The sequence below is a fragment of the Coenobita brevimanus genome, chromosome 53, assembly GCF_032717465.1.
Source record: "Coenobita brevimanus isolate Jiangsu-jjx chromosome 53, ASM3271746v2, whole genome shotgun sequence".
Lineage (NCBI taxonomy): Eukaryota > Metazoa > Arthropoda > Malacostraca > Decapoda > Coenobitidae > Coenobita > Coenobita brevimanus.
The window spans coordinates 26530223-26554730 of NC_137006.1; the positions used below are offsets into that span (position 1 = coordinate 26530223).

General features: G+C 39.5%; 1 protein-coding gene and 1 non-coding gene across 2 annotated transcripts in view; both read right to left on the minus strand.

The window, feature by feature from the left end:
- The window catches only part of LOC145400778 (uncharacterized), a 57257-nt gene that overhangs the window by 25418 nt on the left and 7331 nt on the right, over positions 1-24508 (minus strand). The window lies entirely within an intron of this gene.
- On the minus strand, positions 3076-3194 carry LOC145400890 (5S ribosomal RNA). The gene has a single exon (XR_013897514.1). It is a non-coding gene; the product is annotated as a 5S ribosomal RNA (ribosomal RNA).

The window sequence follows — 24508 nt, forward strand, 5'->3', positions numbered from 1 at the left end:
ACCCTTCCAAGCCCCCCTTAAAAAGTCGCCTACCCAACGATTCTGCTGCTGCGTGTGTTTTAAGGGGTTTATAATAGGCCATGGTGAAAGAGGATGATGCGTACACGTTTATAGTTTGTGAGTTAACGATTAGGTTTAGTTTAGAATGAGGAAAAACAGTGAGGTAATTAATATGTTAAGTAACAGGTTGAAAGGTTGGGAGAATGACTCTGGAATGGTTGTTGGTAAGGTTGTGTTTCTAAAGGAAGTGGAAGCAGAAGTATTAGGCAAGGTAGATAACTTAGAAATTAGGCCAGTAAAGTATGAGACCAGGCTAGATGATAGTGATGGCTTTCAGCGAGTCAAGCAAGGGTGGAAGGCAGAGACAAGTACTACTGATAGGAGTGTACCTATTAGGAACAGGTTTCAGGTTCTAGAAGGTTAAGTGCAGGATGAGCCTAGCCTCATATTTGTTGGGGATTGATTGATTAGGCTGAATGAAAACGGGTTTTGTGTAGTGGGTTGTAGAAGGAAGCATTTTCGCATTCCTGTGTGTATAATACAGGACGTGACAGAGATAGCTAATGACTTAGAAACATCTCAGAGGACTTGGTGTTTGTTACTGTGGTAGGAACCAATAATGTAGCTTCAGGCAGGTCAGAGGAGATACACAGAAAGTACAGGGACCTTATTAGGAAGTTCAAGGAAAGCCATAGGAAGGTAGCTGTGGTCAGTTACCATGATTCTACATTGACTGTGAGTCCTGGTAGAATGATAGGAATTAACAGTAGCTTTGTATAGAAAGGAGGGTGTGATGTTTGTTGATGTTTGGGATAAATTTAAACTTGACAGGAGTTTATATGGTAGAGGCAGCCCTCACCTCAGTAGGGTAGGAAAAGCTGTTAGGGAGGGTTCTAGAGAGATAAAATCAGGAGAGTCGGGAATGTACATCTGACCTTACCTCAGCTACAGGTAGACAATCAGGGGATTTGTGGGGAGGGAGGGAGAACCATATAAGCGGCTTGTGGGAATGTTGCCATCTTCACTGAAGGTATAAACGATTAAACCGGGGAGATGTTGTGTCTCACATTCCAATTATATCTAGCTGTACTATTATGTAAATTAATATGAGATGTATCATTTAAAAAAAGGAAACGATTTAATAACTTAGGCAACTACTGAAAATCCTGACATCATTTTCATTACAGAAACATGGTTAAACCCTCGTGGTAAGCACCTGATTGGACATGTATAACTACAAACCTGTAAAATATATGAAAAAATATGACTACAGAGAACCAGTGGGGGAATTCTAATATATTATGAAAGCCACACAAATACGATACAGATGAGTAAGGTGGTTGTTGAAGCATGCGATTCTTTGTATGTTAAAGTTTTCACAGAGTAATATGCCCATTCTTTTTTAATGTAGTATAGAGACGAAGTTACATTAGGAATACGATGAACTGCTATCCGAAGAAATGAAATATGTCATAAAAAACAATAACACTATTATTTTAAGGGACTTCAACAACCCGGATATTGACTGGAAAAAAATCTATTCTTGTGCAAATGAAAAGGGGAACAAGTTATTACAACTGATACTGTAGACGATGCATTTTAAATCAGGCAGTGAATATAATTGTTGACTGGTAATAATATAACTGACCTTAAGGTAGGAACAGCGACCTAATAAATTTTGTGTGAGGTTGGTGAAAACTTTCGTAACAGCAATCGTAATATCATTATACTTGAAGTTAGCATAAACTGTTAGAACAGAGTAAATAGCTTCTAAGGTTCCAAACTTCAAAAAAGTTAACGTCCATACTATGAAAACGTACATTGCCAAGAGCGACTGGAACTTACTATATTTGGATAACATCGAAGTAAGGTGCGGAATAGTCACAAATCAACTCATATCTATCGAACGAAAAGCAAACTGATAATTACCTAAAGAAATATGTGCAGTAATTAACCAGCCTAGATGTCAGCGAATATTAAAGAAATTATCGACTGCAAGAGAAAACCATATAAAGATATAAGCTTATATGAAATCACGATGCCATTACCAAATTACCCTAGAACAGTATACCTATTTGCGCCCTTACACCATTAGTGCATCTGGGTCTCAGAGACCCACAAAAGAAAACCTATTATTTATTTATTGAATCCTTGACCATCCTACAACATTTTTGGTTCATTTTACTATGCAATAATGAATATATAATTAAGATTAACTTATTTTATGTATTTTAGCCAAATTTTTGAAAAAATCTTTACGAAAACGTACAGTTTATGTTTACATGGACCCCATAAGAAAAGAAATGACCCAGTGGTGCGCACACTGCTGTCAAAGCTAGTGGTATGAAGAGTTTTCATGGTGTGGAGAGGGCAATGCAAATGGTGCACAAATACGCATCACGCAACAATACATTACAGCCCCCGTAATCCAATATACCTGAGCCTCACAGACCCAGTGTGTGTTATACACCAAAACAGAGGGAGACCTGGAAAACCACACACCCACCCTTAACATCAGCACCCAAACCTAGGAAGCTATTGAGAAGGCCAGGGGTCCCTGACATCTAGACGTTGCTAAACCAAAAAGTGGCAAAAAGTGGCCGGTTCTCTCAGACCCGGATGTACTGTTCTAGGGTATTGCAGAGGCAGTATGCTAATATTATTAGGAAAACTAAAAGAGATTATGGGGCACAAATTTATCGTGAAGCAAATTCAAACACTAAAAATCTTTTTTCTTTTCATTATGACAGAGATAAGAAAAATGTGACAGATAGCATAGTCAATCTACTAAATCTAATAAATTCGTTAATAATAACCAAACAGCTACAACAATACTGAACGACTCCTTTCATGGTGTTTTCACCAAAGAAAATGGCGAAAACATTCTCATCCCTCAATAATTTTTCTCAGCACCAGAAGATGAGTTATCAGTCAGTGAGGTGACAGGACATTCATTCATTCATTGCCAGACGCCATGTATCCCAAACAGGGTGGCCAAGGGCTTAGAGTTAATTGTTTTACAGGGAGGGGCACTAATCCTCCACCAACCCCACTTGACACGTAGGGAGAACGTTATGCCAACAGCATCTGGTGTTCCCAGGCAGTCACCCATCCAAGTACTAACCAGACCCAACGTTGCTTAACTTCGCTGATCGGACGGGAAGCGGTGTACTCAACGTGGTATGGCCGTTCATGATGTGTTGAATTATTTTCCGAATATGTACCCAAGTAAACCATCTGACCATTTTCAGATAATTATCTCCTCGCATACTTCGCGAATGTTACAGACAGTTAACCTTACCTATAACTAAAATATTCAGTAATCATTAACAGACTGTAGATTACCTAATCAATTGAATCTCGTTAATATAATCACCTATCGTTTTAAAAGACGATGAATAACAACATAGTGAATAAGCCAAACGGCAGTACTATGCATTACTAGGGGAAAAAATGCAAGATAAAATATGTCTTTAACCCCTTAAACGCGGATCGTCACGTTTGCGACGCTCACCAAAAAGGACATAATGGCGGAGCGTCGCGTTTGCGATTTTTGAATAAACGCGGGCAAGGATGTTCCAGCTGGTATTGTCTATCAGTACCACCACCCTTTAGCTACAATTAGCATACTTTACCTTTGTACTACTGACCTCCGTTGTTGCCAAGTATCGTCTTTTTCCCCCCCTCCCCCCCACCACGGCCCGGCCAGCCTGGCTGTGATACATGGCAGTGCTCTGACTGCTCAGAACTGTAAATCTGCGCTCTCCTCTCACAAGCAGTTTATGCTGATAGGAAACGCTTGTTTCCCCAGTTGTAACACTAGCTTTTTTTCGCACAGTTTGCCCCTGTTTAGCATCAGTTTACCGCAGGCTTTCAAAGTGACATTATGGCGCGTTCTAGCTCTTCCGAGTCAGTGCGAGCGGCCGACAGGAACGAGAATAAAGTGATGGGCGTAAGGCAGAATAAAAAGCGCCCTGCGGTGATCTTTTGGGAAGTAATATGATTGAAAATAATGTAGTATACATGTTTTTAGCTGTGAAAATGGAAATGTTTGTTGAGTGATGGGAAGACCGCCACCGCGCTGCATGTCGGCCGTATGCTCTGTTGATTTTAGCCTTATTTTCAGTGCTTATTGTACAAATACGGATTCCAAACTACCTTTACGTTGTAGTATAAAGTTTACTGTGACAGAATGAGGCTGTGGTAGAGGGGAAACCGGGTTGCTGGAGGTGTGAAAGTGAGGATTTGGTTACCCAACTTTGCAAGTCTCCACAAGTCCTTGGGTAGTCCACGAAGGCTCAACACCTGTCTCTGGAGAAAGCTGAATGTAAGTACTATCTGCCATACCAAGTACAATGTTCTAGGATTAATCTCTGATTTTTGGCTAATATTTTCCTACAGGTACTCAGACCGCGATACAACCCCGCCACTCGGGGGGGGGGGTCAACTGTTCATGGCTGCATTTAAATGGTTAACAGGCATAATCTTATAACAGGTAATAAGCTTGGATTTCGTAATAATAGATCGTTCCTTGTAATTTCGCCTGAAATTTTTACAAACATATATAACTGGGACGCAAAAATGCCGTTGGATGTGATATACCTAGATTTCCACAAATTATATATAAAGTGCCACATCTATGACTACTGAAAATAACACTAAAAGCTCACTGCCTCTCTAACAAATTAAGTTCATGGATTGGTGATTGGTTAACGAATCGCTACAGCATGTAGGCTAGTGATAAATGGTGATCCATCAAATTGGCTCGCAGGAACAAGCGAAATTCCTCAAGGGTCAACACACTGTAAATATGTAGGCTGCGAAACTGCCAGGATAAGATAGTTAACTGGAGTAAAAAATGGCAGATAAAATTTTACGTACAAAATGTAAATTAATGAACGTTGGTGACAAAAACATTAAATTAGAATACCGTATGTTCGAGATCCCAGTGATGGAAGTAAAGAACAAGAAAAAAAATAAGGGTTATAATTAGTAACGGCCTCAAAAACTTAAATTATCGTATAGCAGCTGATAACAATATAAAGAAAATACAGTTTCATCACAAGGATCATTGATTATAAAATGCCTGATGTAATTCCTAAGATTTTTTGTCATTAGTTAACCCGTTACGTCCCGACCACTATCGCACCTCCGACACCCCCCAGTCCCGACCATTTTTGGATTTTTTTTTTTGTTTTGGGTAAAACCTCCGGTTTTGGTGAGAAACATCGAAAAATCATAGAGAAATCGCTCACCTGAGGTTTAAAATACTCGATACAGGTAGGAGTACCTCCTTACCTTACAGGGTTTTCTATCAGGCTGGCTGCAAAGAAAACGAGTTCTATGGGAGGATAACTATTCCACACCACTCCTAAACGGTATTTATTTATTTATTTGGTACGAGTTTATATGTAGTATGAGAGTAAATTTGTTTTTCAAACAGTAATATAGGCATTATAAGGATTGTTTCACTCACTAACTCATCACCATTCCTGACCTTCTTTTGCCACATTATCTGATCATCATTTCTGACTGTTTCTTCCTCAGATGCTATGTAAACATTGTCCTCCACATTGTCATCGATTGGGGAATCACTCTGGCCCTGAATGGCTTTATTGGCCAGGTCACTGGTAACAGGTGAATTGCCGAGACAATGGCGTGCGGGGGGGGGGGAGGTTATGCGGTGTAAGGCATTGTCCCTGCTTGGCATCTTGTAGAGGAATAGAGGAAGGTGTCCCGTGCATATGTACAAAAAATCACGAGCGAAAATTGAAAATTGTGCAAATTAGGGACCTTGCAATTGCAAAACGTACCAGTACGTTGACAGGACTGGCAAATGCAAAATGTTGCAACATACCCATATGTCGATGGGACGTCTTGGGTTAAACCACACCTAGAACAGCCTACTGTGTGCAACAGTGGTCGCCGTATCTTATTATGGACGAAGACTGACTTGAGAGTGTGCAGCGCAAAGCCACATTTATAAATGATTACATCGCTGTGAAATTCACCCTACAAAGAGTGAGTAAAGAAAAGAAAAATGTTTCTCTCTCTTTCTCTCAAAAAAAAAAAAAAAAAACTCAGAGGAGCTCTAATACATAATAAAAAAAATGCAATCCGACGATGTTCGATATGACGGTTTGTTTGAAATATAGAATGATTTGCAGAGAAATTATGGAATGAAAGTCAAAACCAAGAGATTCAACACTATAGAGGGAAAATGTTTCTTTAATATTAGAGCAGTGGAACAATGGAATAGGCTCCCAACGAGAATAGTTAGTGCAAAAAGTTCTGATAGGTTTAAAATTCAGCTGGACAGATATTTTGCAACTATACGCTATTGGGTCAAGTAGACGAAGTCGATGGTCATTATTTTTGTGCGAAATGTATCTGTGTGCGTCTGTCTGTGTCGAAAACTCAAATCTCAGAAAGTACTGATTGTAGAAGGAAATTTATTAATGAAAATCGTTTAGTCACAACCTGGGTTCACACGTCATTCAGCCAGCACTGGGAGTCATCCAGGATGGATACATAATAGTCAAGCTTTCATCTAACAATATTATTACGGTCTACCTGGCTCACAGATGACGGGAAGTCTTGTAATTAATTCAGTGCTGTTTTTCATCCACATTAAAATAAAGTAGATGTGCAGTTTCTTCCTGTAAACTGAGAGAAAAAACAAAACATCGAAACTGCGTACCTAGTCCTGCGATATGTGTGCAGGTTTCGTTGAAATCCATGTGCTGCCTTTTGCCTGTTTCTGTTTGTTTCATTTTTGAAAGGCAGGCTAACCTCCCAAGAATCACTGGAATGGTCATGCTCCCCAAATATCGTATTACAGATTAGAGTTCATTGTACAACATGTATTAAGATATCTAAGCCATACCTGGAATCCCTTCACAAATTCTTACTTTTATTTATTTATTTATTTATTTTTACTTCTGAGGAGGGGTGACCCCGCTAAAAATCATGATTGTGACTGTACATAGTGGAAGACCTTCCCAGTAACCAAATGAACTCACCTGGGAAATGTCATTCAAATCTTTCCTCAATTTCTGAACATTTAAATTCATTCTACTGCATATCGCATTACGAATCAGAATCCATTGTACAACACGTACTAAAAATCAAGCAGTTCTCCTTTCACTATTTCCTAGAATTCTTAATATGATGAGTGGGCTGTCCCCCCTCAAAATAGTGGTTGGAAAATTGTATATAGTGGAAGGCCTTTGGAGTTAGCAGACGAACTCACCGAGGAATATTTATTGAAAGCTTCTTATATTTTATCTTTTTTTTTTCCTTTTCCTTTTGGTAGAAAGCTGACCCTCCAAGAATCATGGTGAGGGATGGAGGGAGTCATGCTTTCCAAATACCAATGTGCAGTTTCATCTTGTGAATTCAGTGAAAATATTGAAACGGCATACCTAATCCTGTGATATATATGCCGATTTCATTAAAATGCATGTGTTAACTTTCCCCTGTTTCTGATCGTTTTTGTTTCTGGAAGGGGCTGACCGTCCTAGAATCGTTGGTGGTTCACGCTATTCAAATATTTCAGATCATCATTTTTTATTTTATATCGCATTACGGATGAGACGCCATTGTATAACATGTTCTACTTGTAAGAAAGGAAGGCCACATCTGCCCTCCTTTCGCTATTTCTGAGAATTTTTCATCAGGTGAAGGGGGCTGACCCTCTATGAAAATCATGGTCGGAATATTATTTTTAGTGCAAGACCTTTCCAGGAACCCGACGAACTCACTTGGAAAGTATCATTCAGATCCACCAAATAACCTAGGAGTAGTTAAAGCACACACACATACACACACACACACACACACACACACACACACACACACACACAGGATATGTATAGCGCTACACTGTACTTGGCACGATGTTGAATATTTAATTATCGTGCTTCGCAGGATTGATAAACATTCCACTGCTAGCGACACTGAAACGTGTACTTAATAATGAGAGCTTTCGGCGAATGTGCATGCTCCATCTTTTTGCAGACCTCTTAGTACATTACTTAGTGCATAGTTCTTCTGTCTGTAAAAACTGCAAAGCTTGTTTTTTTGACAGCACGCATGTTCTTTTTTTTTTTTTGGGGGGGGGTTAACCCGATGGTGTGGTGGATGGGGGAGAGCCTTCCACTTTTCTAGCTTTTCATTTTTTACACTATGATTAGAACTAGGCAGAACAAGACCTTTTCTTCTGACAGATAACCTCGCCATGGGCCAACAGGCCTTTGGCTTCCTGTACTTCCTATGTACTCCTCTGTACTCCACATCCCTCAGTATTCTCACCCTCGAACTCTCTTCAAACCCTCACTTTCAGCGTTTTCACAAAGTCGTAGGTGGTGGCGACTATCATCGATTCACCTGATGAAGTGCCGCATACTTCTTCTGTCATTTTTCTCATTCTTTTTTCAGTCTGCCCTCTTCTCTTCCCATTTCTCTCATCCATACTGCAAAATTTTGTACTTCTCTTTCCTCATCAGGTTGCTTTACAATGAGTGTCATGCCTTTTGGTTTCTGCAACCTAGAAAGCCAGTTAAAACGCTGGGTGGTAGCCATATAACCAAATAGCAATGGTGATGTGGAGTCTACTATTTTGGCCCAGTTAAGTGGCTCGAGAAGCTCAAATGCAGCATCCATCCAGGAACCGAACTTCCACACTCTTCCTCTCCTTGTTAGGCACTCTCTCCTGCAATGGAACATCGGTTCACGGCATTGAGGCGGCTGCTTGCCTGCAGTTGATGTGTCTGGTCAGCTAAATAAACCAGGGTTGCTAAACATCAACAACAACTCTTCTCTCATTCTCACATTCTCTCATTCTAGGTCTTTGTATAATTTCTTACATTTTCTTACAGTGGTACGATAGCGAAGGAAAGGTTTAGGAAGGAGAGATCGGATGGGATTCGTGGGACTGACAGTAAACGCAGATGACACAAGAATATCCTAAACTGCAAACCTACGCCAAGGCAGAGTGTGTGGTAGATCTACTACAATGGCAGAGAATCCTTTAAAAAATTCTTGGATCCGGATGATGATCCGGATCACCACCAAAATCAAACAGATTGTTCCTTGGACAATACCCTACCCCTCCAGAAAATTTCCGCAAAATCCGTTCATAACTTTTTGAGTAATCCTTGTAACAGGCAAACAGACAAACAAAAACCAATACCAGCAAAAACATTACCTCCTTGGTGGAGGTAACAGAAGTGAGGATCTCTAGGATGGGTGTATAATCAAAACAGAAGTGTGGCCATGTGCAGTTTGCCAGAAAGTGTAGGAAATAACTCAATCCTGTGCAGTGTTTGTGATCACTGGGTGCATAAGAGCTGTAGCAGTATTAGAGGTAGGCTGCAAATAATGCTGATTTGGGTGTGCAATATGTAACGGAAAGCATACAGATAGGGAGAGGCGGGAAAGGATTAATCTTGTTGCAGAATTATTTGGGTGCGTGAATGAGTTTTCTGTTTTGGGAAACATGGTATGTACTGCAGGTGGGGCTGGAGCTAGCTTGCTGGCTAGTTTAAGAAATGCTTGGAAAAAGTTTTAGATGATGGCTCTCCTGACATGATAGGGTTCTCCTTTTGACAAGGGATCCTTGCATGTAATATGTGTTAGGCTTTTATAAACTTGGGCAGCAAACGAGGATATTCGTAGACTCAAACGTAAAGAGATGAGAATGATTACCCTGGGGGGGGAGGGGGGAGGATTGCACAAGAACGGATGAGAGGAAGAATGTGGCTAAAATGTATTAGTGATGTTATGAAATGAGGTAGACTGAAATTATTGGGGCATGTGGAGAAGCTGAAGCATAACTGCTGGGTGTAGAGGATGAGAGGTATGAACTCTGAGGGTAGAGTTTTGAGAGTCAGGCCAAAGAAGAGATGGGACGAGGTCATTCAGTGTGACCTTAGGGATTAGGGAATGAAAAAGAAATGGAGAGTAGCCATTAGATGACCAAGAACGACGCATCCGTAAGTTGGAATGTTTTTAAACGAACGAAAACGAAGAGACCAAATCCACTCAAAGTATTTCCCTCTTTCAAACACTTCCCCAATCTCCATATTAACTTTCAACAACCAGCTCTCATTATAGGCTTTCATCTTTTCTCAGACCCTTCCTCCCACACTGTCAATCCTCAGTATTCTCTCTCTCTCTCTCTCTCTCTCTCTCTCTCTCTCTCTCTCTCTCTCTCTCTCTCTCTCTCCTCTCTCTCTCTCTCTCTCTCGCTGTAATCTACATATTTACCATTTGTGGAGTGGGTGTAGAGAGGTTGCACTAAAACAACTGGACAATAACTGGACAATTACAAATTAACTCCCTTCCCTCATTTGCATTATTTTTACTGATACTTTCATGAAAACTGCTCAGACGAAGTTGCATCCATTATGCCACCTCTATACGCCTTTCCCCGTGCTACACTGGCATATAGTAGCGTTCATGACTTGACTGTCACACATCCATATTGAAGAACTGCCTATCAGAATTCATTTATTCTCAGAAGTGCTTCTCTTTGAAACTCACTTCCTCAGATTAGTTCCCCCCCACTTCAACCTACAGCAATTCAAAACCAACTGCGCCAGTGTTAAAGACTTTGCATGAATGGAATTTTACAGGTTGAAAATAAATGCCAACAATATATTGCTCTTTACACCATAATATCCCATATTTTTATACATTTTCGCCAAGATATGTATTCTTTTCACCGAATCAGTATTTTATTCCTTTTCAGTTGAACAGTGACACTTGAGATTAACATATTACCAACGTGTTCCTATATATTTTGTTATATTTATTCATATTCGTAAATGGAAATATGATAGGCACTTTAAAAAGGTTTATCGTAAGGGTCCCTCGAGGGAAGGGTAGCAGCACACTTCCCTGAGGGGATAAGGCTCTCTCTCTATTTTCGTCTCTCTGAGGAGCATCACCGTGTCCTCCAGCCTGGAGCTTTTCGTTCTTCCAGCCCCATTATGAGATAGTATACAAACTTCTCAACCCCTAAAATACATTTTAATTGTATTAGACTTATATCAGTAATGTTTTGGAAGCGAAATCTATCTGAAAAATTGTGAGATATGGAAAGAGGTACAGAACAGCTGTGTCAGCATCTTACCATACTAGAGTAAATGTGAGCTGTCTCTCACACCATTCTGGTGCTGAAAATTGTTTTGTAATTATGAAAAAAGTTGATGAGTTCTCATCCTGTGCAGTATCACTCCAAAGAATAGTGGTTAGTGTGGTTAAAGGACAGCTGAATTATCTTAAGTCCTTGAAATACTCGTATAAAAATTTCTGTGTCTCATTTAAGTATAATAATTTCACTTTACTAATTAGGATGGAGAGCGAGAGACTGACGAGGAGAGTTTATGTGAGTGAGGTGGATGGGGGGAGAGGGAGGAGGAGGCCAAGGATGAGATGGAGGGATGGAGTGGATAGGTATACGAGAGAGGGTAATGCGAGCTGGGAGCAGGGCAGTGAAACGGCAGGGGACAGGGCGACATGGCGTCTGGCAATAGATAGATATAGAATTAGCATGAAACTACCTGAAAGTTCCAACACTTTGAGGGTTTTATGTCTGAGAAAGGACTTCAGCTAAGTTCTGGCAGAGTATTCTACTTCTGAGACTTGGTCCAGTATGGCCATTGTCTGGATTTTCGAGTACTTTTCAAGCCTTGTCCTGACCTGGAACAAGTCCAGTCTTCCTTGTGTCAAACTAATATGTAAGGAGATACAGCAGAGTTAACCCCGTAGAGCCCAGTGTTACCTGGAGGTGACGGTTTGGATTATTTTCCAATCCTAAATAAGAGAGGAACTCTAAGGTAGGGACCTAGGAGTTTTGCGACCTAAAGCCTGATAGGCGAAGGACGGTATGCTAAAGACCCTCCCCACCAGATGGAAAATGCAGCAATCCTGGGCTCTGGAGAGTTAATAAAGGAAGGCCATCTACAGTAATGTGTTTCATTGAGATTCCCCACTTCCAGACACTTCTCCTTGGAAAACTGAAATGGAAAACTCTCAGCAGGGTCAAGAATTTGGTGCTCTGTACTAAAATAATGGGTCAGCACTATCATGAATGATATGTTTGCCCCTCATCAAGTCATATATGGACAAGCCAGTAGGCGACAATGGCCACCTTTAGTCAGACCAAGCTTTGTCAGCGACCGGAAGAGAGTTTCGACAGTAAAAGTCATTTTCATGCGAAGATACTCTAATGCAAAATTCCACCCGAGTGTCATGTACCTGGCTTAATATTATTTGGAGCCTTAGCATTTCACACAAGCAAGGTCGTAATTTTAGCGCTTTTCATATTTTCTGCATTTGATGACCTTTGACCCCTGACCTGGCGAATCTACAGTAGGTCGTGCATGTACAAAACACACTTGTAGTGCTGATTTACGTCTATAAGCATGCAATGTTTCATTCGATTCCATCCACCTGCTGTGGAGCTAGAGAACTCGCAATTTGCGGGAATGGCCCACCATAGGTACAATTTCTTGGTGGCACTGCCAACGACTGGAAATGACTTTAGACACTAAATGTTACTTCTTTATGGAGGTACTCCAGTGCACCAATCCATTCAAGAACCATAGCCCTGGCTTAATAATATTCGGAGTCTTAGTATGTCGTACAAGCATAGTCAAGATTTTAGCTATTTTCACTGTTTTTGCATTTGATGACCTTTGACCCCTGACCTGGCCAATGTAACACATAGCTGTACAATTGTAGTACTAGTTAGTGTCTACAAGCATGCAAACTTTCATTCAATTCCAAGATGCCAGTGGGCAACTAGGAGGGCATTTTTTAAAAATATGTACTGGTTGGTAGGGATGCTGAGGCCAATCTTCGTAGGGTTGCCACACGAAAACTGGAAGAAAGAGGAGAAAAATGGATTGTACACTTAAGATAGGGAATGTCGTCAAGATTGCGCCTAAAGAAGTCAGAGCTTTCTATGCCCATTAGTAATGTTTCTACAGCTCAAAACGTGAAAAGTACGAAAAAAGCGGCTTTTCGGCCTTTGCTGGGCAACGAGTAGTTTCCTAGCAACAAAAACCTTGCGGACACAGCTAGGTCATAGGCTGGTCATTGTGTCCAAGTTTGGTGAGAAATGGTTAATTCTGAAGGTTGGAAGTGCCTGCCACAATTAAACAAGACAAGAAAGAAAGAATCCAAAAAATTAAGAAAACGTGATTAACAATAAGGCGAACATGGAGCTACCTAATAATTCTTTATATTATGTCCATTTATTAGTTCTGTTTAGATCTACTGAAAAGTCTCATAACTTTCATATAATTATAACTTAAAAGTACTAGTCATAACTGAGCATGGTTGTTTCGGCCACCATAGAAGGTAGCCTAATCTGGTATATGTATTTTTATAATTTCTTTTCCTTCCTCTGTTCGTCTTCTGTAAAAAAAAAATATTAATATCAATATCCCCATTACTTACCCTTCTTTTCCCCCTCTCACACTGTCCCTTACCACTCCTGTCCAGGATAGAAGGCATTACAGGTGGGAGGAAGGGTTGGTGGATACTAGGTCGCGTGGGTAGATTAATGAGTAGGGGAGTGGGGTTGATGGTTGGTCTGTATCAGAATTTTTCTTTTACCATCACACTAAATTCGTGTCGGTAAAAACCAGTAAGTGTAAGTTATGAAGCCTATAATTAAAAAATTTTCTATGTAAATCTTCTGAAAAACAATTAAAATTCCCCCAGAATATTTGGTTTTGTTTACACTGGACATGCCGTCCTACGTGTAGGCCGCCATTTTCTCGTGTCTCTCTTAGACAAAACAATGTAATATTGTTCGTTTAAGGTCAGGTAATGTGGCTGTAGGTACGTTTATGCCAAAATGCCACTATTCTAATGATACTTTCACCTGCACAGTTGAATTTGTTCATATTTTTCTAATAAGAATAGAGGCTGCCATACAAACTCTTTTAAAAACTAAAGAAGCTAGTAAATGGATATCTCAGGAACGGTTACTTCCTGCAGGATGTTTGTGATTTTACTTAGAATTATAAATATAAGTCCGTTTTTTTTTTTTTTCGGCATGAGCTTGCTGTAAATATCAAAATTAAATCCCCATATCCATTTAAAGTAATTACTGTACATTGAGTAATGCCTTGCATATCTGTCAGTATATACCCGCAAGGGTATTTACACAGTATCAATGGTTCACTCTCTTCTTTTTCGGGAAAGCTTCAGTTCTTGATAGTTCAATGTTAGTCAGTAGAAGTTGTGTTGATACTGGTCTGGATAACTCCTCCTCTATCGGACATGAAGGCACGCTCGTCAAGGTGTCAGAGGATACGTGATTCCAGACCTCAGAAACGAATTGTCGCAGAAACTAGTTCGGGTTCCAGTGGTGCGCTGAAATTGGTACTTGTATTGATGTCCTCTTATGACTGTAGTCAGACTGGGCATAAACATGTAATATTCCCCATACACCAAACAGCAGTTGGATATTTTCACGTGGTCATTGTTGTCGGTGATCTTGTAGAGTTTTGATATAGCCACTCTCTGTCGTCTAAATAGAACCCAAGTTGTCCGAGTCTGTCGCCGTTCGCCAAGTGGGAGACATCAGAGACCTGCTTCATGCACTTCTTTGCACTCCTTGTTCCTCTTGGTTTTTAGTGACTAAGCACCAGAGGCGCCTGATGTATACTCTTTCTCACCAGTACCCCCACCCTCACTCTCAACTTTTTCACAACCCATTCTGAGTTTCACCCCTCCCCCCTCCCCGCTCTATCAACAACCTCTCCCCTACTGTCCCATACCCTCTTTCATATGCTACAGTAATTTCACCTGTGTTATACAGTTCCTCACACTTCCATTCCACAGTACCACCTCTCCCACTCTCTCAGCTTTTCACAGTCAGCTTAGTCCCTTTCCACCTTATCCAAGAAAGCAGCATAGGTGGGAGGTTGGAAGGCTGACTACGACGATGGACAGTTAGATGGATGGGTAGGTGAATGAAGTAGATAGGAGAGTTTGGGAGCTGAATAGGTAGGCCGGGTAGTGAGTAGGTGGATGTGTAGGTAGACGGATGGAGTAGACAAGAGAGTGAGGTGAATGGACAGGCAGACAGGTGACTGGATGAATGGGTGAGTGCGGAGTGGAGGAGTAGGAAACGGGATGGATTTGAGCGTGTAAGAGGATAGCTGAGTGGATGGCGTAGGTCCTGTGTGTTGGCGGGAGGCAGGTAACCTGGCAAGGAGGGTGGTGGATCGATAAGGAGAACGCCCTCTCGTCCTTCCGCACTGCCAGCTTCACACTGTTCAAATTTACACTTGCCTCTGCTCTGTTTAGGAGGAAAGGAGGAAAAAGGAGAAAAGAATGGGTGGGAGAGAGGAGAGATGGATAAGGGTGGATGAAATACACTGTCGTACTTACCATCATCATTCTAATCATAATCATCATCATCACCATCATCGTTATAATTTCTTATTTTCCTAACCCTGTTCTCATTATTATATGGAAGACCAACACACACACACACACACACACACACACACACACACACACACACACACACACACACACACACACACACACACAATGTTTGAGCCAAATATTCTGTGTATTAGATTATGGAATGCTGGAGTGATTTGTGACAGGTAGCCTAATGCGTCTTTGTTTTCCTGTGTCTGTGTTTTGATTGCCCTAATTTTAAATCCTATAGTATTGTATTCTCGGAAAAGTAAGGTTTAATCCAATATTCACTTAAAGGGATCCTCTCTCTCTGTTGCCATATATAGATAAATAGATAGATAGATAGATATAGATAGATATACTGTAGATAGATAGATAGACAGACAGATAGATAGATGGACAGATATATCTATAGATAGGAAAGCAAACAGGAAAGCAAACAGCAACTGACCTTATGGTCCTTTCGAGGCTGCTTGTTACAGAGAAAACTATGACTACAAGATCTAACTCTACATGCTGAAGGATAAGGATAGTAAAGCAAGAAGGCTCCCCCCCACCACCAAACCCTCCAGGGAAAAGTGAGAAAAACCACCATGCAGCATGGAAAAACTGACATGGAAATTTCATAGGAAATACTGGAAAGGAAAAGTCACATTCTATAATACTTTGTCTATAAGCTACCCGATTGAGTAACCTGCAAGAGAACTAATCAAATAAACTAATAGTTACAGCATGACATTACAAACCGGTACATTGAGTTAATGTGAAGTCTGTGGACATAACGTGGAAACTACACACTGCGCAGTGTGGATGTTTAGGGGTGGTGCGGCAGCCTTGCCTGGCGCTTTTTTAGGGAGGCAGCTGCCAATCAGGCCTTAGCTCTGTTCATTCCACTGAGATAAGGAACTCTCCCATGTGGGACAAGTGCACAAGTTTCATCCTGAAGCAGTGACCCCTGGTATATGAAAAAAATCCCAATGGTGGTCACTTGACTAACAGTGACCCTCAGTGATCCACAGCCCATCACAGGTCGAAAGTAAGAGTAGTGACCGTTTACTCTGGGCTATCTGTGCAGATCCTAATCTTTGCTTTTATTACTTTCTTTGCGTTGGGAAGATTGAAAAATATATAAGACGGGTGTCTTGGACAAAAGGAGACTGCACAGTGCACAGTGTGGATGTACAATGCACAGAGTGGATGTTTAGGGGTGGCCTTGCCTGGCGCTTTTTGGGGAGGCAGCAGTCAATCAGGCCCTAGCTCCGTTCACTCCACTGAGACAAGGAACTCTCCCATGTGGGACAAGTACACAAGTTTCATCTTGAAGCAGTGACCCCTGGTACATTAAGAGAATCCCGATGGTGGTCAATTGGCTAACAGAGACCCTCAGTAATCCACAGCCCATCACAGGTCGGAAGTAAGAGTAGTGACTGTTAACTCAGGGCTATCTGCGTGGATCCTAATCTGTGCTTATATTACTTTATTTGCATTAAATAAATTGAAAAATGTATAATGACATGACGCGACACTATGTACGGGTACGTTGTTTATGGGGTGTCTTGTAGGCAAAAGGGAAATGAACTTACACGTAGCTATGAAGCAAGTTATTTGGACAGAAACAGAGTCAGCTGAGGATTCTCTTGCTAATACTTGTCTGTATTGTTTTTGAATGTCTCAGTTGAGATACTGTTCATGGTATCTGAGGGTAATCTGTTCCAGATATTTACAACTCTGTTAAAGAAGAAGTATTTTGCTTCATGGGTTTGGAAATGCTTTCCCATAATTTTGAAGTCATTACTTCTGGTTTGACTTGACCAGTCTATATCAAAATACTTATTCATGTCTAAGTTGTCATATCCCTGTATGATTTTGAAAACTTTAATGAGGTCCCCTCTTAACCTGCGCTTCGTTAGGCTAAATAATTTAAGTTCTTCAAGGCGTTCATCATATGGTTTGTTTCTAAGTCGTGGTATCATTTTCGTGATTCTTTGCTGAATTTTCTCTAATTTTTCAATATCCTTTCTGTCGTACGGAGACCATAATTGCAAACAATACTCAAGATGGGGGCACACTAGTGAGTTGTACAGGGCAAGTATGACTTTTTCCGATTTAAACTCGAAAGTTCTTCTAATAAAACCCACCAGCTTGTTTGCAATTTTGACTGCCTCGGTGCACTGCTTACTTGGTTTTAGGTCATTTGATATTATCACACCAAGATCCTTTTCATTGTCTGTACTTGATAACTGGATATTGTTCATTTTGTAATTTGCATGGACATTGTTACTTCCAATATGAAGTACTTCACATATTTCTGTGTTGAATTTCATTTGCCATTTTTCTACCCAGCTTGCTAAAGTATTAAGGTCATTTTGTAACTGCTGCCACCGTAATTTTGATGTTACTTTACTGGTTATTTTAGTATCATCTGCAAATTTGGGTACTTTACAATGTAGACCCTCATCAATATCGTTTATATAGATAATAAAAAGTATTGGTCCAAGTACTGAGCCTTGGGGAACGCCACTGATCACATTATGCCATTTGGATTCCTATCCGTTTATCACAACTCGCTGTTTTCGGTCTGAAAGCCAGTCTTGTAACCATTTCTGCGTATTTCCTTTTATTCCATGTGCTTCTATTTTGCTCATGAGACGCTTGAGAGATATTTACTGTATGTTATTGATAGACAGACTGGCAGATAATTAGATATAGATAGATGACTGATAGATATTATACACAGATAGATTGATAGATAGATCGATATACATTTTTACTGTATGTTGTTGAGACAGACTGGCAGCTAATTAGATATAGATAGATAGACTGATAGATAATATAGATAGATAGATAAATAGGTAGAAAGACATTTGCTGCCCACATACTTCAGCTGGAAGAAGTTCTGTAGTTGCGAGATCATCTATACTAAACAAGTATAAATAAATAAAATAATTGATAAGCAAATAAAATAAATGAATAAGATAAGTTTCTTCTCCAAGTGTCACACTCTCTCACATTCCCATCAACTCATTTGGTATGAGTTCCTCTTTAGGCTCAGCAATAATATGGCAGAAAAAGGGGCGTTACGTTTACTTTGCAAACTTTAAATACAGTACGTCTCCCAATCTTTCTACCTCCACGACGTTGTTCATCTATTTTCGAACAAGACGGGATAGATGTAGCCTTAAAAGAAAAAAAAAAAAAACTATTTCATTACTGCAAGTCCTTTCTAGGTTGAAACAATGATTTGAAACTGGCAACAATAAAATATTAAGAGACGTCGTCGTCGTAGAATCAATGTTTCGTAATTCAGTGTGGTGACATATATTTTGATTCTGATATTACCACGTTTAGAAGACTATTTTCAGATTAGATGAGTTTTCCGACAGGTGGGATACAGCCATAATTATCCTGTTCACTGCTACATATTTTTCCCAATTGAATAAAAAGGTCTTGATTGGCACTCTGTCCAAGGCTCCCACGAACCCAAATGGTAAGACTTCCTATACAAGGCTTATAATCTTACCACCTCAATGATAAATCCTTACTTTAAGTTACTTAACTTCCAGCACACTCCCCTAACTGCAACAACATTTTTAACTTAAATTTTGATTTTTGCTCGTTGCCTTAGGAGGCTTTGTTTCAACACTTCTTACTTCCTCCGTAAGGCTCTCCAACACAACGCGAGAGAGCCTTTGTTTACCAGTTAACTTGCCACACACTCCTTTGTCTGCTACGAATTGTATATCTTAAACTAATCCTTGTTTGATGCCTTCTATAGCTACCAAATCTAAATGCATTAGATTGTTACAGAAGGAACGAAACTCCATATAATTATAATGCAGAAATCTGTATAATATCACTGGAATCGGTAAAACTGATAACAGGTACAACACAGTTGGCGACAGAGAAGTGTAAAACCAGTACATCTGATGCTAAAAACGACAAGTTGACTACCATGTCTAGGAGGCTTTTTAGCACCTCTTACTACCTCAATAAAGAGAGAGAGAGAGAGAATTGTATAGATGCACAGACCACACAGACCTTCTAGTCGCTGCAAGATGGATTGGCCATAAACTTAGTCACAGAGGTGGAAGACAAGGATAGTAAAGCAGAAAGTTCTCTTCCCCACCTTCCAGACCCTAAGGCTTTTGCCGTACAGGAACAATAAGTAAGAAGTAGCAACTTGCATGACTGAGAACCCTGAAGGATATTTCATAGAAACGGTCGAAGGTAGTATAAGAATGGAAATGAAAACAAAAGAATGAACATGCTATCATTTGACAACATGTACTTAAGCCATACATACCCTTTTTTACTTGTTTTCATATCAGTTTCGTGAGTGGATTCTCGTCTTCTTTATAGCTTGACTACATTAGATAAGTGCTGTGCATATAATGAAACATCTTCGCGCTTGAACATTATGCATACAGATGCTGTTCACATAAACAGTTACCTACACACATATAAATAATGATATAATAAGGCAAAGTTTGAAAACTGGAAATGGAAGGATTATATCAAATCTTATCATGTTATGGTCGCAGTTTCCCAGCTGTTCCGCAGTTTGGGTAATAGACCCCAAATTTTCCTGGCTAGATATGAGTAGGTCTAAGATGTTCGACTGCCCTGTTGGTTCATTAACCTATATTATTGGTCCAATTTACTTTAGGGAGGTTAAGTTTGGTGACTTTTTATTTTCTATAGCTGTACTTAGGCTGTTGCAGAGCTCTGTATCGTCTTCCAGGATTTGTCCTGGTTTATGAGATATTCACTACACCAAAATTTTGTGTGGTGGAGCCTGCAGTTAGGTTGGCACTTACATGTTCTGTTGTGGGGACTCCAGGTGTTGAATGATATATTGGGCTAAGACTATCTCCTCTATAGATCTCGGATGAACCTCTTCCTCTTGAAATTTTATATTTATTGAAAAACTTGAAGCCTTGTAACTGACATTTTGCAATTAATTCAGTGTTTTTGCGTGCCCAGAAATAATTCAACCAAGGCTATTATACTGAAGTGTTCGTTTGCGAGTGAGCGTTTAAGGTCTGAAAGTATTTCCTCGTAAGCCTCTTGCATTGAAGAATAAATATTTAAGACAATTAGATATTTTAATAGAATTTGTGCGACGTTTGCTAGATATCTTCCCTGTCTTCTCATGCATTTCTGCGTCTTCCATTGTTCTATCTGATCATGACTCATTGTTATCATTCTCTGCCAAGACTTCGAGGCATAGGATGGATCTCTTTGAGGGGGGATTGGGCGGACTTGCTTACTCTGGCACCACTATTCATTATTGGGCCAAAGCGCTGGAAGCGGGGACCAGAGGGAAATGTTGTGTAAATCGAGCAAGGTGAGAAGGTATGAGGGTGGGAGGGGGCAGAGGTGGGACAAATGGGACATAGTCCTGAGGGAGAAGAGGTCGGGCTCAGGGAGTACAGTCTTGAAGGGGCAGGGGTGGGGATGAGGGCATATACTGGGGGACAGGGTTGTTAGGTGAAAGAATAGGACGGATCATGGGGGAAGAGAGGTGATGATGAGAAGGAAGCGGGCGGGGGAGATTGGGATTTGTTTTAGGCATGGTTGAACCTGTACAGATACTGGGTTTATTTGCCTTTTTTTTGTGTGTGTAACTCTAATTTAATTCTTTTCTCAACAATTCATATTCTTTGTTAAGGTCTAGATTTTCTATTTTCAGAACAGATACGTTCAGATGTAATCAAAAATTTTGTTCGTTTTTATTATCTATTTTCTGCTTGAGTAGGCACAACAAACAAGCAGTATAATTTCCTTAATCATCTATAACCATAAAGGCATCACTAAACATATGATCACACTCGGATGTACATGTATCGAAATGCTGGAGCCATTATAAAGTATGTAATGTTGTTAGGACTACATAATTATTATAATTGCAAATCATACTAGATAGATAGATAAATAGATAGATAGAGAGACAGATAGAAGCAGGGAGTCAGATGATGAGAAGGTGTTGTGTCTGCGAGAATTGAGCAGTGCTAAACATGCTTACACACTCTTAACACTGAGGAAAGCTGACGACAGCGGCCAGTAAGGAGATGATGCAGTTAGCTGTCAGCAGTCCTCTCGTGAACAAAGACCTAGTCCACCCACGAGGAACACACGTGACACACCCCTGCTACACCAGAATTTAGGAAAGAGAGCTCAGACGGAGATTAGCCACAGAAGAGGCAAGAGAGAAGTAGACAGGCCTCAGAGGAGACAGGTGACGGGAGAAGGGCTTGGCAATTTGAGAGAGAGAAACAGATAGCGAGACAGGGAGGTAGCTACCCGGGACTTATACTTTGTTCCGTGTGAGAGACTTGTTAATATTTCCAAGACAAATAAAAATAGTCCCATACTATTCGTTACCTCTCCTGCCTCTACAAGCAAATACAAAGTCGCTGCTTTATGATACAAAGTCTTTATGACATTTGGTAGCAGCGAACGTATACGAACCTCGTCTACGAATCAACATTAAATTCCTACAAAATATCAAGATTGAAAACAAGAATATCTCTCTTAACCAACAACATAACCTGCTCCTGACGCTTCTCTCCATCCAGCCCCCTCCGTCTCCCAGATTATCATGCTGATCCAGAGGTCAAGAGATCACACGACGCCTTGCAAGTAGCTTAACGACAAACCAGCAAATCTGCGGACATCGTCTCCGAATTAAAAGCAAATTTCTACAAAAGCAACCGAGACTCTACAAGATTAGCTTCAGTTCTACATTGAATCCTACAAAATACAGCCTACAGTGCAAATAGTCTACAAGTCTACGACGAATCAGCGAACTACAGCCATCTACAATCAACTACAATTAACAACTCTACGTCGTCTGTATAATCTTCTACACGCACCTACAAGAAGCGGCAGTCTTCATCCCACAACGAGTAAATCACTAGAGAAAAGGACCGAGAAAACATCGACATAGAAAACCGGAACAAACAAACGAAGAGTGAGACAAGACTCATAACTCATCTTACTCACTCATCTTCACCCAAGTTACTCATCGCTACTCATTCACTCACCACAGCTACCAGTGTGGGAAGCCGACGTCACCATGTGCTGAGACGACAGCACACCAATCAACCCGCGAAGGACAACGCTATCACCACGTGCAACACCACTCACACCATTTCCACCACGGTAAAAATTAGTGAGTTACATAGTTACTTCATTTATACAATACACAGTGATAGACAATAAGCTTCTGCACAAACATATAAAACGTGTTGTATAGTTACAGCTTAAATACACATACCTACTTCAATTATCTTCATAATTCAATCATTAAATACTTGCACCAACAATAAATATTCTATACTGTATATATTCATTCATTTACTATAACATTTATTTACTACCAACGAGTGTTACCATTTATACCTACATAAAATACGTGTTTCATATATACAACTATACATTAGTACATCTACAAGCGATAAAGAAAATATACCATCACAGTTACTCAGTGAGCGATTAAAAGAACTGTATTAAACATTTATTAATTAAAGCTACCTAGTGGAAACATATAAATTAAGTTACAAGGTAAACTAGAGAAAAAAAAAAATGGCCAACACAAATGCCGTTAGCAAGAGTGAACATCTTCAACACAATCGTGAAGACAATGATTTCCACACAGTGCTGACACACTTATTACTCACGATAGGTACAGGTGAACAACAAATCAGTGTGTATAGTTAATACTGTATATAGTGTATATATTTTTTTATATAAAATAACAAAATATGGGACTATATCATATCATTTTATAGTATCTGTGCAATATAAACTAAACTTTGAAAAAGTATCCCAAGGAAATTAGCCAGTAATTATGTAACCATGAACATGGAAAATGTGTACACAAGCAAAGAGAAACAAACTATTGAAAAGCAATACATACAAAAAAAAAAAAAAAGTAAGAAAGAAAAAAGAGAAATAGAGTAAGATCACATAACAAACAAATGAAAATAAGTGTAAGTGTTACTACATATGCCAAAATACCACATAAACTACAAACAAAAAAGCAAATTGTTGTCTCCACAAACAAGTGGCATGACACGTCATCACTATCATCGACCGCAGCATATGTTAGGACTGCAGTTATTACAATTATGTTACTCCATATTATAATTATGTAACTACAAACAATATGTACCAATTTATGTGACAGTTGCATTAACAAGATGTAACTTTTATGTAACTTTAACTACAATTATGTAACTACAAACGATATGTAACAATTATGTAACGACAAACGATTGCATTATGTTACACTAACTACAATAATGTACTTACAAACGATATGTAACAATTATGTAACGACAAACGATTGCATTATGTTACACTAACTACAATTATGTACCTACAAACGATATGTAACAATTATGTAACGACAAACGATTGCATTATGTTACACTTTGCCAATTATGTAACAGTTGCATTAACAAGATGTAACTTTTATGTAACTTTAACTACAATTATGAGGCCAAGACACTTATGTAATAGTTGCATTAACAAAATGTAACTACAATTATAAGGCCAACACAATTATGCATTACCACAATATTTTGTAACAATTCATAAAATGTTACAATTATGTAGTACCACAATGTTAGTACAATATTATAAGTCATACAATTATAGCACAATTCTGTATTACCAGTATCATCATACACGTTAGGTGAAATATTAGACATTACTAAAGTGATAACTCTATGTAATGTATAACCTAGCAGTATTACCATTGCACAATTATATGCGTACGTCTGTTGTACATGCACGTCTTACAAAGTGTTATACAACAACCATTGCATTTATTCAAATATGTATACAACTTGTTTAAAATGTATTATTACTGAATAATCACTATTTACTATGAATATTATATGTATACAATATTCATACAATTATGTTACTTTACAATATTATGTATTTCACTTAATTAGCTTATAAGTTCATTATAATGTATATGTAGTATGTATTAATATATTATAACTATTAAATGTCGATGGTACGCCATTTTATTAGCGAC